Raw genomic sequence first — 11,359 nt, 5'->3', positions numbered from 1 at the left:
TCATAGGTAGAATTGATATGACCTGTTTGCTGACTGGATTGAGTGAGTAAAGAGGAAAGAGGGATCTAGAATGATTCCTGAGTTCCTGATCTGCACAAGTGGTATCAGCCACGAGAAAAGGAGAGATCCATGAGCATTTGATGAGTGTGAGTGTGGCAAAAGCTGGTTGGTTTGCGAGGTGCTGAGTTTGAGACCCCTCCAGATGGAGAAGTCGAGTAGGCATTTGGAGCTCAGGAGAGAGATTTAGCTTAAAGACTCAAGAAGTCATTGGAGTTGAAACCTTAGGCATGGATAAGTCTGATGTACCTGGATTTTCCTTTTTTATCCTCATCAACTTTATTAGTGTCAAGAGCAGCTTAAACCATTTGATTGGATGTGTCTTTCTAGACACAAAGTAGCGAACTATAGAAATGATCCCTGAAAGTATAGTCTTGACACAAAGTAAATACGAAAATACATCCCAGTTGGGGACAAAATGACACAGGCCAAAAGCACAGCCAAGGAAGATGAGCACATCTCCTTTTCAAAGTAAATCAAAGGCATCTGCTTCCCTCCTGCTGCTGTGTCTTCACGGAAGTGGTTCTTCTGCAGTTAGCCACCATTTCTATTCCCCCTTCTCCCATCCCAAAGGGCAAAATCAGAAGCATGAATCAGGTCTCAACTTAGCAATTGGGAAAAACACTGTAAAAGTTATTTCTCAAAGCATTTAAAAATACCTCCTCAGAGGAGGCTTCCAAAGGGAGAAACTCATTTAAAACATATGTAATGGAAGCATTTCCTTTTGAGTTTTTTTGTTTATTCATTTTGCTTCTGACAAAGTTAAAGTTTCTAAGTCTGATTTTAAAAGATGACCTTCTATTCTCAGATTGTAGGGAGACCATGTCCAGAAACTAAACTATCTTTATCAAAAATGACCATACACATAGGCTCCCTGTGAGGAAAGGAGGAAAGTTCTAGAAGTCCGCTAGTCTGAAAAACTGCTAGGAGCTTCTGAGGATTGTGTTTTTTCAGGTTATACTTAGTCCATGGAATATATATATTAAAATATATATATATATAAAATTTCTCTCGTAATTGAATCTCAATATTTTGATATCATGTTTTACATGGCTCTTATGATAAAATGGAAATGTTCTATCCTGGGGAAAAGCAAACATTGATTGCAAGATGTACTTGTTTAAGGAGGTCATGAAACACCAGCCAGGTTTTAGGTAGAGATGACAGAATGAAACCAGGTCACAGAAACTTCCTCTTCCTAATAACTGACTCCTACCTCACCTCAAAACTATACTGGGGAAAGATGACTGGTTAAAAGATCTTGAGAATTTTCCTTCAGATCCCAAATACCAATGCGAAAGGGGTGAGCTACTTGGGGGAAACATCATGGAAAATCCTCAAGGTAATGAGCCCCAGTTCCCAGTCATTGCAGGGTCCTAGGATGTCATCTAATGCACAGAAAGATCCATAAATTTCCATTGTTTAGGGCTCTCTGATAAATTTGGGGATTTCACAGGGCATTTTTAATTAAAGGCAATGAACCCAGGACATTTCACAAAGTCTTTGTAGAGGCAGCCCTTTCTTTCTCCCTCTCCTCCCAAACGCTATGGCTATAGAAAGAGTAACAGGACACACTACTGCAGCTCCCAAACCATGGCTGGAAAGGGAAGATAAAGCAGATGTCATATTAAGGTAAACATGGTGCCAAAGGGAATTCGTCCATACTGCACGGTAGCACGTAAAATGTATGGATGAAACTTCCCACGTGAGCATGAGCAAAATGAAAAGAAACATCATAGCAACTATTCAAATGTACCATTTCACCATCTTTAAAATGGGGCTAATACTAGTACCTACCTCACAAGAGTTGTTCTGAGAATTAGAAGGTTAGTATATGGAAAGTGCCTAGAACAGGGTCTGGCACATAGAAAATCACTCACCAACGTGAACAATAAAACTAATGGTTTCACTGGAGGGCATTATACTAAGTGAAATAAGCCAGACAGAGAAAGACAAATACTCCATGGTATCACTTATGTGGAATCTGAAAAAAAAACAAGTCGAACTCATAGAAACAGAGCAAAAAAATGGTTGTCAGGGGCCATGGGTGGGGGAAATAGGGAAAGAATGGTAAAAGGCTTCAAACGTTTAGTTATAAAATGAATAAGGTCTGAGGATCTATTATGTAACGTGGTGAGTATAGTTGATAATGCTGTATTGTGTAATTGAAATTTGCTAAGAGAGTAGAACTTAAATCTTCTCGCCAAAAAAAGAAAAAAAGTAAATACGTGGGGTGATGAATATATTAGTTAACATGATGTGGAGAATCCTTTCACAATGTAGATGTATACCAAAGTATCATGTTGCACACTTAAAATTTCTTACAATTTTATTTGTCAATTATACCTCAATAAATCTGAAAAAATAATTGTTTTATTAAAATGATACAGAAAAAGGTAAGATTCGTATAGCAGGACAAAGACGGATGAAGAAACAGTCTGCAAAAGAGGATAACAGGAGGAAAAAGACAAGATTACCTGAGAGTATTTTACTCTAAAGATCTTAATAAAATTATGAATTCCATAAAATAAGTGTTTGATTACAGATTGAAAAACCAGAATAATGAAAAAGCAGAATACAGAGAACCAAAACAATGGCATTACGTAACTAATAACTAAATTAGAATTCTTAAGGATTGGAATAGACATGGCTGAAAATCGAATTGCCAACATAGAAGAAAAGCTCAGGTGAAGGCAGAGAGGAATCAAGAGAGAAAAGCAATTCAGGGGCTGGCCCCGTGGCTTAGCGGTTAAGTGCACGCGCTCTGCTACTGGCGGCCCGGGTTCTGATCCCGGGTGCGCACCGATGCACCGCTTCTCCAGCCATGCTGAGGCCACGTCCCACATACAGCAACTAGAAGGATGTGCAACTATGACATACAACTATCTACTGGGGCTTTGGGGGAAAAAAGGAGGAGGGTTGGCAATAAATGTTAGCTCAGAGCCGGTCTTCCTCAGCAAAAAGAGGAGGATTAGCACGGATGTTAGCTCAGGGCTGATCTTCCTCACACACACACACACAAAAAGCGACTCAGGAGGGATGATAGATATGAATGAGCAGTAAAGATGATTCAACACAAAATAAATCATGTGCCAGAAAGTAGAGGAGAAATGACATGGAAACAAATGACATGCAAAAATATATACAAAGATATAACCGAAGAAGAATTTCCCTGAAATAAGTAAAAACTTCATATGCAGAATTAAAGAACCCACCATGTTCCAGGAAAAATTAACATAGAATGATATAGAATGTTGTTATAGAATGTTATAATTTGCTGAATACAGTTTAATTTATAAACTTTAAAAAAAGAAGAAGAAAGATCACTTCAGGTATCTAGGCAGAAAAAGTGAGATACCTACAAAAGAGAAAATCTGGCTGACCTCAGACTTTTCCAAAGCAACATTCAATGCCAGAATACAATGGAACAATGTCTAAAGTTCAAGGCAGAAGAGTTTGACTTAATAATTTTATACCTGCCAAATTGTCCTTCATGTATGGAGACCATATGTGGAAATTCTCAAATGAGATGTATAGCATACATGAGCCTTTCTTGGGAGAAAACAACAATAAACTACTCAAGTATAAAATCAAGGCAACCCATTCACAAAAGGAGCACCCACAATAAAAGGACTAGAGGATCATTTAGAAACGGAAGTCAATAGAGCAATATCTATAAAGTTTGGAGCAAAAAAAAATGCAACATAGTATTATATGTCGTCAAGTTTTCTTTTGAGTATCTGAGCAAAGATCTTTCTCAGGCATATGTGAATAAAATAGATGTGAGCAAAAAACCTAACTGACAATGAAATGAAGCCAACCAAGACAGTAAAAAAAACCAACTCGAGGAATGAAAAAGCTTAGGACTGGTGGTCCTTTTATTGTGGGAATTATAGTTACAGAACCAAATATAAGATTTATAAGATTTTTTATAAGATTAAATATAAGATTTACACCTTGGAAAAGTAAAAATAACTAACAAATCTGAATTTCAAGTTTCAGAGGAGTGAAGAAGGCTGAGAAGATTAATTACACGTGTAGTAGAGTGTTAAAATGAGACTTGTTCTGTCCCTAAGGCTAAGAATAAAGTAATAGGGACCATGTTTCCCATCTATGAAAGTTCAGTGCTGACCGTTTTTGCAGAACTTTTGGAGGGAGTGGCCAAAACCTTTGCTCTTTTGTTCTTTTGTCCATTAGTCCATCACTCTCCTGAAGAGTATAAAAGAGTGAACGTGGAAGGAGAAAGAGAAAATGTCTCTGGAGAAAGTTACTGCAGTGCTGTGGCATTTCTCTTCCTCTTAGCTGTGCAGAGTAGCTGAGAGGGATAATGCTTTGAGACCACCCCAGGTTTAGTGAGAAGGTCTTCACTTTTAGAGCTTGATATGTGTTCTTAGGTTGAAAGGATACAGTGGACTGGTGATGGACTCAGGCCTGTGAACTCTAAAGGCAAGAGGTTGCATCAGGCTTTCAGCTCAAGGAAGCAGAACCTCGAGAAGGAGGACTGCACTGGGGATACGTGGCACTTCCACCATTCGCAGGGCAATCTTTCAAGAGTTATCCGACAGAGCAGATGTGGATCATATAGGAGAGAATTAGCATGGAATGTGGACTCTTCCCAAGAAGGCTACCAGGAGGGCAATGGGACCCAACAAGGAGAATGTGTACGAGGCCCATCTCTGGATGCCAGGTTTCAGGGGTTGGAGTCATATATGGCCAGGACAAAGGGAAGACATCATCCACATCACAAAATTTCAGTTGGAGTTTTCCAGTTTCCCAAACTCCAAGAAACTCATAAAGAGTTTCCAGATGTCACAAAAGTACCAGCCAAGTAAGACCTTTCCCTTAATTTCCTTTCCTCCTGTACTTAGCTGTGGACAGGTCAGCTGGGCAGATGAGTGAGTGGGGCAGAAAGGTAGAAAAGCAGTGCTGGGAAGGAGAGAAGAAACCCACTGTTAACCCCGACACCCTATGTCATAGGACCTGGCAAAGGATTAAGTGTCCTTGATATTTTATTGCTACTACCTGATCATTGCTTCTCCCTTCTCCCTAAAACCTTCTAGCTCATTTAACACATGCCATCAGTTTCACTACCCATTAAACCTTCTTGTAGCACTGATGCCCAATCTTTGTGGTCATTCCCTTCTGATCGTTCATTCATTGAAATGTTAGCAATTGGTTTACTGGCTGTCTCTCTAGCCATCATGCTTGATGACTTCAACATCCGTATAGATTTGTTTTCTGAAAGCCTGGCCTCTTGATATCTTGATCTCCTCTCATGGTCTTTTCCTCTGTCACATTTCTGCCAATTACTGGTAACCACATCACTTCCAAAAATCTTGACGCAAGTTTCCCATTCTACCACTTACTTCTTATCTTTCTAGCACACTTCCTCTAGTTTAAATTCTACCACGTTGACCCTATAAAGACCTCTAGTCATTAACTCTATTTCTTTTCTTTACTTCTGTTTTTATCTATCATGAATTTCATGGTTCATCGTTATAACAACTCGCTTGCTTAACTACTCAACTCTCTTACCCCTGTCCTCCTCTGCCATAGTCACCTAATCTGGTTAAAGGCAATTATCTGCTCACTTTCCTCCTTCAACTAAGCAGCCTAATGTATCTAGGGAAAAACACAACCATACTCAATGGTCTTATGCTAAATTCAGGACCATCCAACTCAGCAAGACTTTTCCATTATTCTGGTCAGTTTCTTTACCCACTCTCCTGAATAACTGTTTCAACTCTCTTTCCAAACCCCCACCTCACTCCCATCCCTTTTTCAGTCTAAGCTAATGATGATTCTGCTTTTTCAAAAAAAAAGAAAATTAAAATCAGAATAGAATCTGCATATTTTCCACTACCAGGTCTGCACACCTACTAACATCTATACATAGGTACTTTGTCTTCCCTTCTTCCATAAAGGATAAACTCTCCCTGCTTCTGCCTAAGGCCAATTTTTCTTCTTGTGCCCTGAATCCCAAACTCTCTGTCCTACTCATATACTTTACTCCTATAATTATCATCTTTCTCCTTCAATAACAATTTTCCCCTCTACTGAACTATTCCCATCACCATTTAAACATACCACAATATCTCCCATATAAAAAATAACTCTTCCTGGACCCCACATCCCCTTCCAATTATAGCCTTATTTATCTGCTCTTCTAAAGGCAAAAACATCTTTAAAGTGTTTTCTATACTTACATGTTGTCTTACACAGATCTAATTGCCACCACTCAACTGAAACTACTTGGTCAAGGTCATTGATGACTTCCATGTTAAACCTATTGGTCAATTCCAAATCCTCATCTTACTAGATCTTTCAGTGCATCTAATGCAGTATTTACTCCTTCCTTCCTGAAATGCTTTCTACTTGGTTTCTGAGACTCTGCACTCTCCTGGTTTTCCTCTTACCTCACTGCCAGCTCTGTTTCTGTCATCTTAGTTTGATCCTCCTTATCTTTACCACCCTACATCTTGGAGTGTCCCAAGGTGTAGTTCTCAGATCTTTGCTCTCTTCTGCCTACACTACTTCCTAGGCAATCTTATCCAACTCCATGGCTCTAAAAAACCCTTTATATACTAATGATTTCCAAATTTACCTCCTCAGCCCATTCCTCTCTTCTGATCTCCAAATTTGAAAATACATCTGTTTTCTCTATACCCCCAACTCAAGTGTCTACAGATATCTCAATGCAACATTTCCAAAACAATCTTTATTTACTTCTTCCCACAAATCTGGTCACATCTCTCCTCCCCCACTTCTATAAATGGCATCGCCATTCACTCCATTGTTTAGGTCAAAAACCAAGACATCTTTCTCAACTCACCTCTTTCTTTCACACCCTACTAAGTGTTGAATTGTGTCTGCTCTCTTTGCCTCCCCTCAAAAAAGGTATATTGGAGTCCTAATTACCAGTACCTTAGAATGTGACCTTACTTGGAAACAGGTTCCTTGCAGATGTACTTAGCTAAGATGAGGTAATACTGGAGTGGAGTGGGCCACTAATTCAGTATGACTAGTGTCCTTATAAGAAGATAGTCATGTGAGGACAGACACAGGGAGAATACCATGTGACAACGAAGGCAGAGATTGGAGTTACGCAGCTGCAGGTCAAGACATACCAAAGATTTCTGACAAAGCACCAGAAGCTGAGAAGAGGCAAGGAAGGATTCCCTTACAGCTTTCAGAGGGAGCATGGCCTTGCTGACACCTTGATTTTGGACTTTTAGCCTCCAAAACTGCAAGACGATAAATTTCTGTTGTTAAGCCACCCAGTTTATAGAACTTTGTTACAGGAGCCCTAGGGAACTAATAACACGTCCTGTATTCTACCCACCAGCAGGTCTTCTTGACTCCACCTTCAAAAGATAGACTGAATCTAGCACCTCTCACTTCCATTACCATACTCTAGTCCATGCATTAGTCTTCTCGCTTCTAGACTACTGCTACAACCTGTTAACTAGCCTCCCTGCTTCTACTCTTGCCCAAACCCACCATAGGCAAATTTTCACATTTCAATTAGAGTAATCTTTTCAAAAAGTAAACCAGGTCATGTCACTCCCTTGCTCAAGACCTTCCAATGATTTCTCATTACATTTGGAATAAAATCTGAGTGCCTTACCCAGGCTTATAAGGCTCTGCATAACCTGGCCTCCAGCTTCCTCTCATCTCCCACCCCTTCTGTTGCTCACTCAGGTCCCACCGCATTGGCCTTCTTGCTGTTGCTATTACACTCTGAGCTGGTTCCAGCCTTAGGGCCTCTGCACTTGCAATTGTCTCTGCCTGGAAGGCTCTTTCCCCACATATTTTCATAGCTCACATCTTCATCTCATTCAGGTTGCTTCTTTTATCCTCAGAGAAGCTCTCTATGGCTATCTGATCTTAACTGGCCTCTCTACTTTACCCTGCTTTATTTCTCTTCCTAGCACACATCTCCATCTGAAATTATGTTTGTTGGTTGCAGTGTTGAGTTGCCAGTGCCTGTACAGAGTCTTGCAGGTGTTAAGTATTCAATGAATGAATGAATGGATAAAAGAATTCTAGCATTGTGCCAAAATTCAAATATAAATTTAACAAAAACAATAACTCTCTCCTGTTTCCTAATTTTAGAGGGAACATTTAGGAATAAATATCTCATGGTGAAGAAACTTTTACCTGAAGTTTAGCTTCTTTAGTTTCTTGTCAATTCCTCTTTATTCTACATACAACTAAGATTACATTAAATATCTTTTATTTAAACAGCGTGAGTAGCACAATCTCAGTTTCTGTATAAACAGAAAGAGCAGTGTTTGCAGTAATAGTCACTCAATATTAATGGTGACTTATAAGGGGGTTGGATTGGGGGGAGATTATTTATTTATTTTTGCTTTTTTTAAAATACTTTTAGGTCTAGGTATCACTCGTATGTTTGTAATTAGTACGTATCATTCAAATGTTTATAATTAGTACGTATCATTCAAATGAAATGATATCATCATTACTCTCTAAAAAACTCTCAAAGAAGGTTTTAATGACAGTGTATTGTAAAATCAAAATATAAAACAGCAGTTTGTGCTTGACACAGGGTGCTGACATAGGCACCTATAGTCTTAAGGATAAAATTTAGGGATGATTTAATTTCACAGGACATAGGAGAATCAGAAATTACTTTTTTCACTGAGACCAATATTGTATAGCAAGGCAAATGGGGACTGTCTTTGACTGTTGAGTACATGGAACTATAGCATTATGAAAGGAGAAGTTGTTTCCCAGAACTCCGCGTTTAAACCTCACGTATTTCCAAAGAGACTTTAAATCTGCCTCTTAAGAACTTTGTTCCCATAAAGATGCATCAGATTTGGCGTTCTCTCAAACCTAGTCTCCTTGGGGAGAGGCCTTTCGAGGGACACAGATACTCTGGGAGCTGAGAGGAGGCTGACTGTCCTGGGGTGGTGGTTGTTTGGGAAGCTCCAGCAGGAGCTGGGTTTTGAGGAATGGGGAGAGGAGAGTGAGAAGAAGAGAATTCCAAGCAGAGTCAACCGTGGGGGTGAAGAAATGAAGTCACACAAGCTCATGGTCTACTCCAGGAGCGCCAAATCATCTCGGTGTGGCTGGGTAGTGTGGAGAATAAGAGAGAGCAAAGGCAGATAAAGCTGGGTAGATGGCAGGGCCAAGCCATGAGGGGTCCTGAATGCCTAACTAAAGAGTTTTAGGTTCTATTTGGAGGCCATAAGTGCACCCCAGAGAGAGAATGATGTAACATCTATGTTTCTGAAAAATGACACAGATGATCGTGTGGGGGGGCAAATTTTTACCTGGTTAGGGTTTTCGCTGGGCCTGAGAATTAAACTGACATAAGAGAGATCAACAAGAGAAAAATATACAAATTTGCATTAAGTTTTACGTGACAAGGGAGCCCTCAGAAATGAAGACCCAAAGAAATGGCAGAACCTACATGCTTTTATAGTAGGTTGAACAAGGAGAGGCGATTGTGGGAAAGTAACTCAACTATGTGGGGAGGCTTAAGGGAGATCAGAGTTATTTCATAAAGGTCTGTTTGTGTAGAATTCTCTTGGTCTCAATTTCTTGTCCTTGATGATAAGAATGTTACTTTCCTTCTGGTACAAGGAAGACAACTTTCATATAGGAATTTCATCTCCTGCTTTCAGGAATAAAAAGGAGATTCAGAGTGTCCTTCTTGCACCTGCTCTTTCTCAAATGCCTTTAAATCTAAATAATCAATACGCTAAAGTGACATATTTTGGAGTGACATGCTGTGGACACTTTCAACTGCATGGAGAAGGGATAAGGCCAGAGTGATATCAGATGCAGGGCAAACTGGTTAGGAGGCTGTTGCAAGGATGTAGGGTAGGGAGGATGAGGTCCAGAGCTTAAGGCCATGGCAGTGAAAAAGATAGGAAGGCTATGCAGATGTAAGACTGCAAAAAGAGAAGCGACTGGGCTTGGTGACTGATTGGATGTGGCGGGGATGAGGAGGAGGTTAGAGAGAAAAGAATCAAACGATGGCCCTGAGATTTGCAGCTTGAATGATATGTGAGCAGGGCTGACCTGAGAATTTTATAAAACGACCCACAGTTACTATATAGGGAATGAGTTCCTGGTTCATAAAATCTGTAAATTGTTTTTTTCCTGCATCAAAAGTTTCACCTTTTTTGAGACCTGTTAACTCCTAACATGTAGATGGGAAATCAGGCTGGGGAGCATGTCCTAGCTAGCTATTACTGGGCAATGCAGTCTTGTACTCCATGCCACCACTCAGCCCCAACTAGGAGAGATGCTCTGGGAAACACCAGTGTAACCCCAGAGGCAAGTACAACAACCCTCTCAGACGTTCAAAGAAACTTGCAAACTGTAGATTTCCTTTGTAAACTTTTCCCGTGCCACCAATGAGATTAGGCTAAGCCACGTGGGGCCCATGTTTTTTAAGCCAAGTTGTGAAATGTGAGCTATCAGTTTCTATTCCCCAGAAAGAGACAGTTATCAGTAAAAACAGATGTGGTAGCTGCAACATTTAGATGAAATATTGATGGCTGCTAAAAGGCCACCTGGTAATCACTATTCCTTTTGATTCTGGAAGAGCATGCCAGTGATTAGGCTCTGCCGTATTTTCTCAGGGAACTTGACATGAGGGAGTGAGTGTTCCATGTGGAAGCTTTGAGAAGAACCTCCCACCTCCTGGAATCCCTGAGTCCTCAGAGCATCCTTCCAAGGTGAGAAATCAGCCAAGATTTTGCACCAACATTTACTATACTTGAGTCTCATCCAGCCAGTCCTTACCTGATTTTTTTCAAAGTGACATGCTTGAGGTTTATCCAGACAGATAATGGCTCCTGACTAACTTGATCTCCAAGAGATCCACAATCTTCAGAGGGTCAATTATATCTGCCTGGTCTTCGCTCCTGTGATTCTTTCTGTCTGGAAACTCACCTCTGCTCTTCACTGCCTATTTAGATCCTTCCTGTCCTCAAAACCCAGCTCATTAACTCCATTTCTTGTGAAAATTTCTCCACTTGGAATTTATCCATTTCTTTTCTGTGCTTATTAGAATTTTGTGCATATGCCCAAAATAGCATTTGCTGGTGTGCCCTGCTGTCAAAAATTACCCCTTACTGGACTTTAAGCATTTAAGAGAGGGACTGTGAATTTATCTTTGTTTAGGAATGTCTGCCTCTGCTTCTCCCCCCAGTATCTAGCACAGTGCCTTCCAAAACAACAACTCTTTATTGAGACTTGAGTATGATTTGACATGCAAAAATTCGTATAATCCTCAAAACAACTCAAGGAAGTAGGTGCTATG

General features: G+C 40.1%; 1 pseudogene; it reads right to left on the bottom strand.

Annotated features, from left to right (window-relative positions):
• Window positions 1-293: 293 nt before the first annotated feature.
• Window positions 294-433, bottom strand: LOC147917606 (small nucleolar RNA U3; annotated as a pseudogene).
• Between the last annotated feature and the right edge of the window lie 10,926 nt (window positions 434-11,359).

The sequence above is a fragment of the Ceratotherium simum genome, chromosome 3 (assembly GCF_057802395.1).
Source record: "Ceratotherium simum simum isolate JZ-2026a chromosome 3, ASM5780239v1, whole genome shotgun sequence".
Classification (NCBI taxonomy): domain Eukaryota; kingdom Metazoa; phylum Chordata; class Mammalia; order Perissodactyla; family Rhinocerotidae; genus Ceratotherium; species Ceratotherium simum.
The sequence above is the reverse complement of the archived record's forward strand: the minus strand, read 5'-3'. Positions and strand labels throughout refer to the sequence as shown.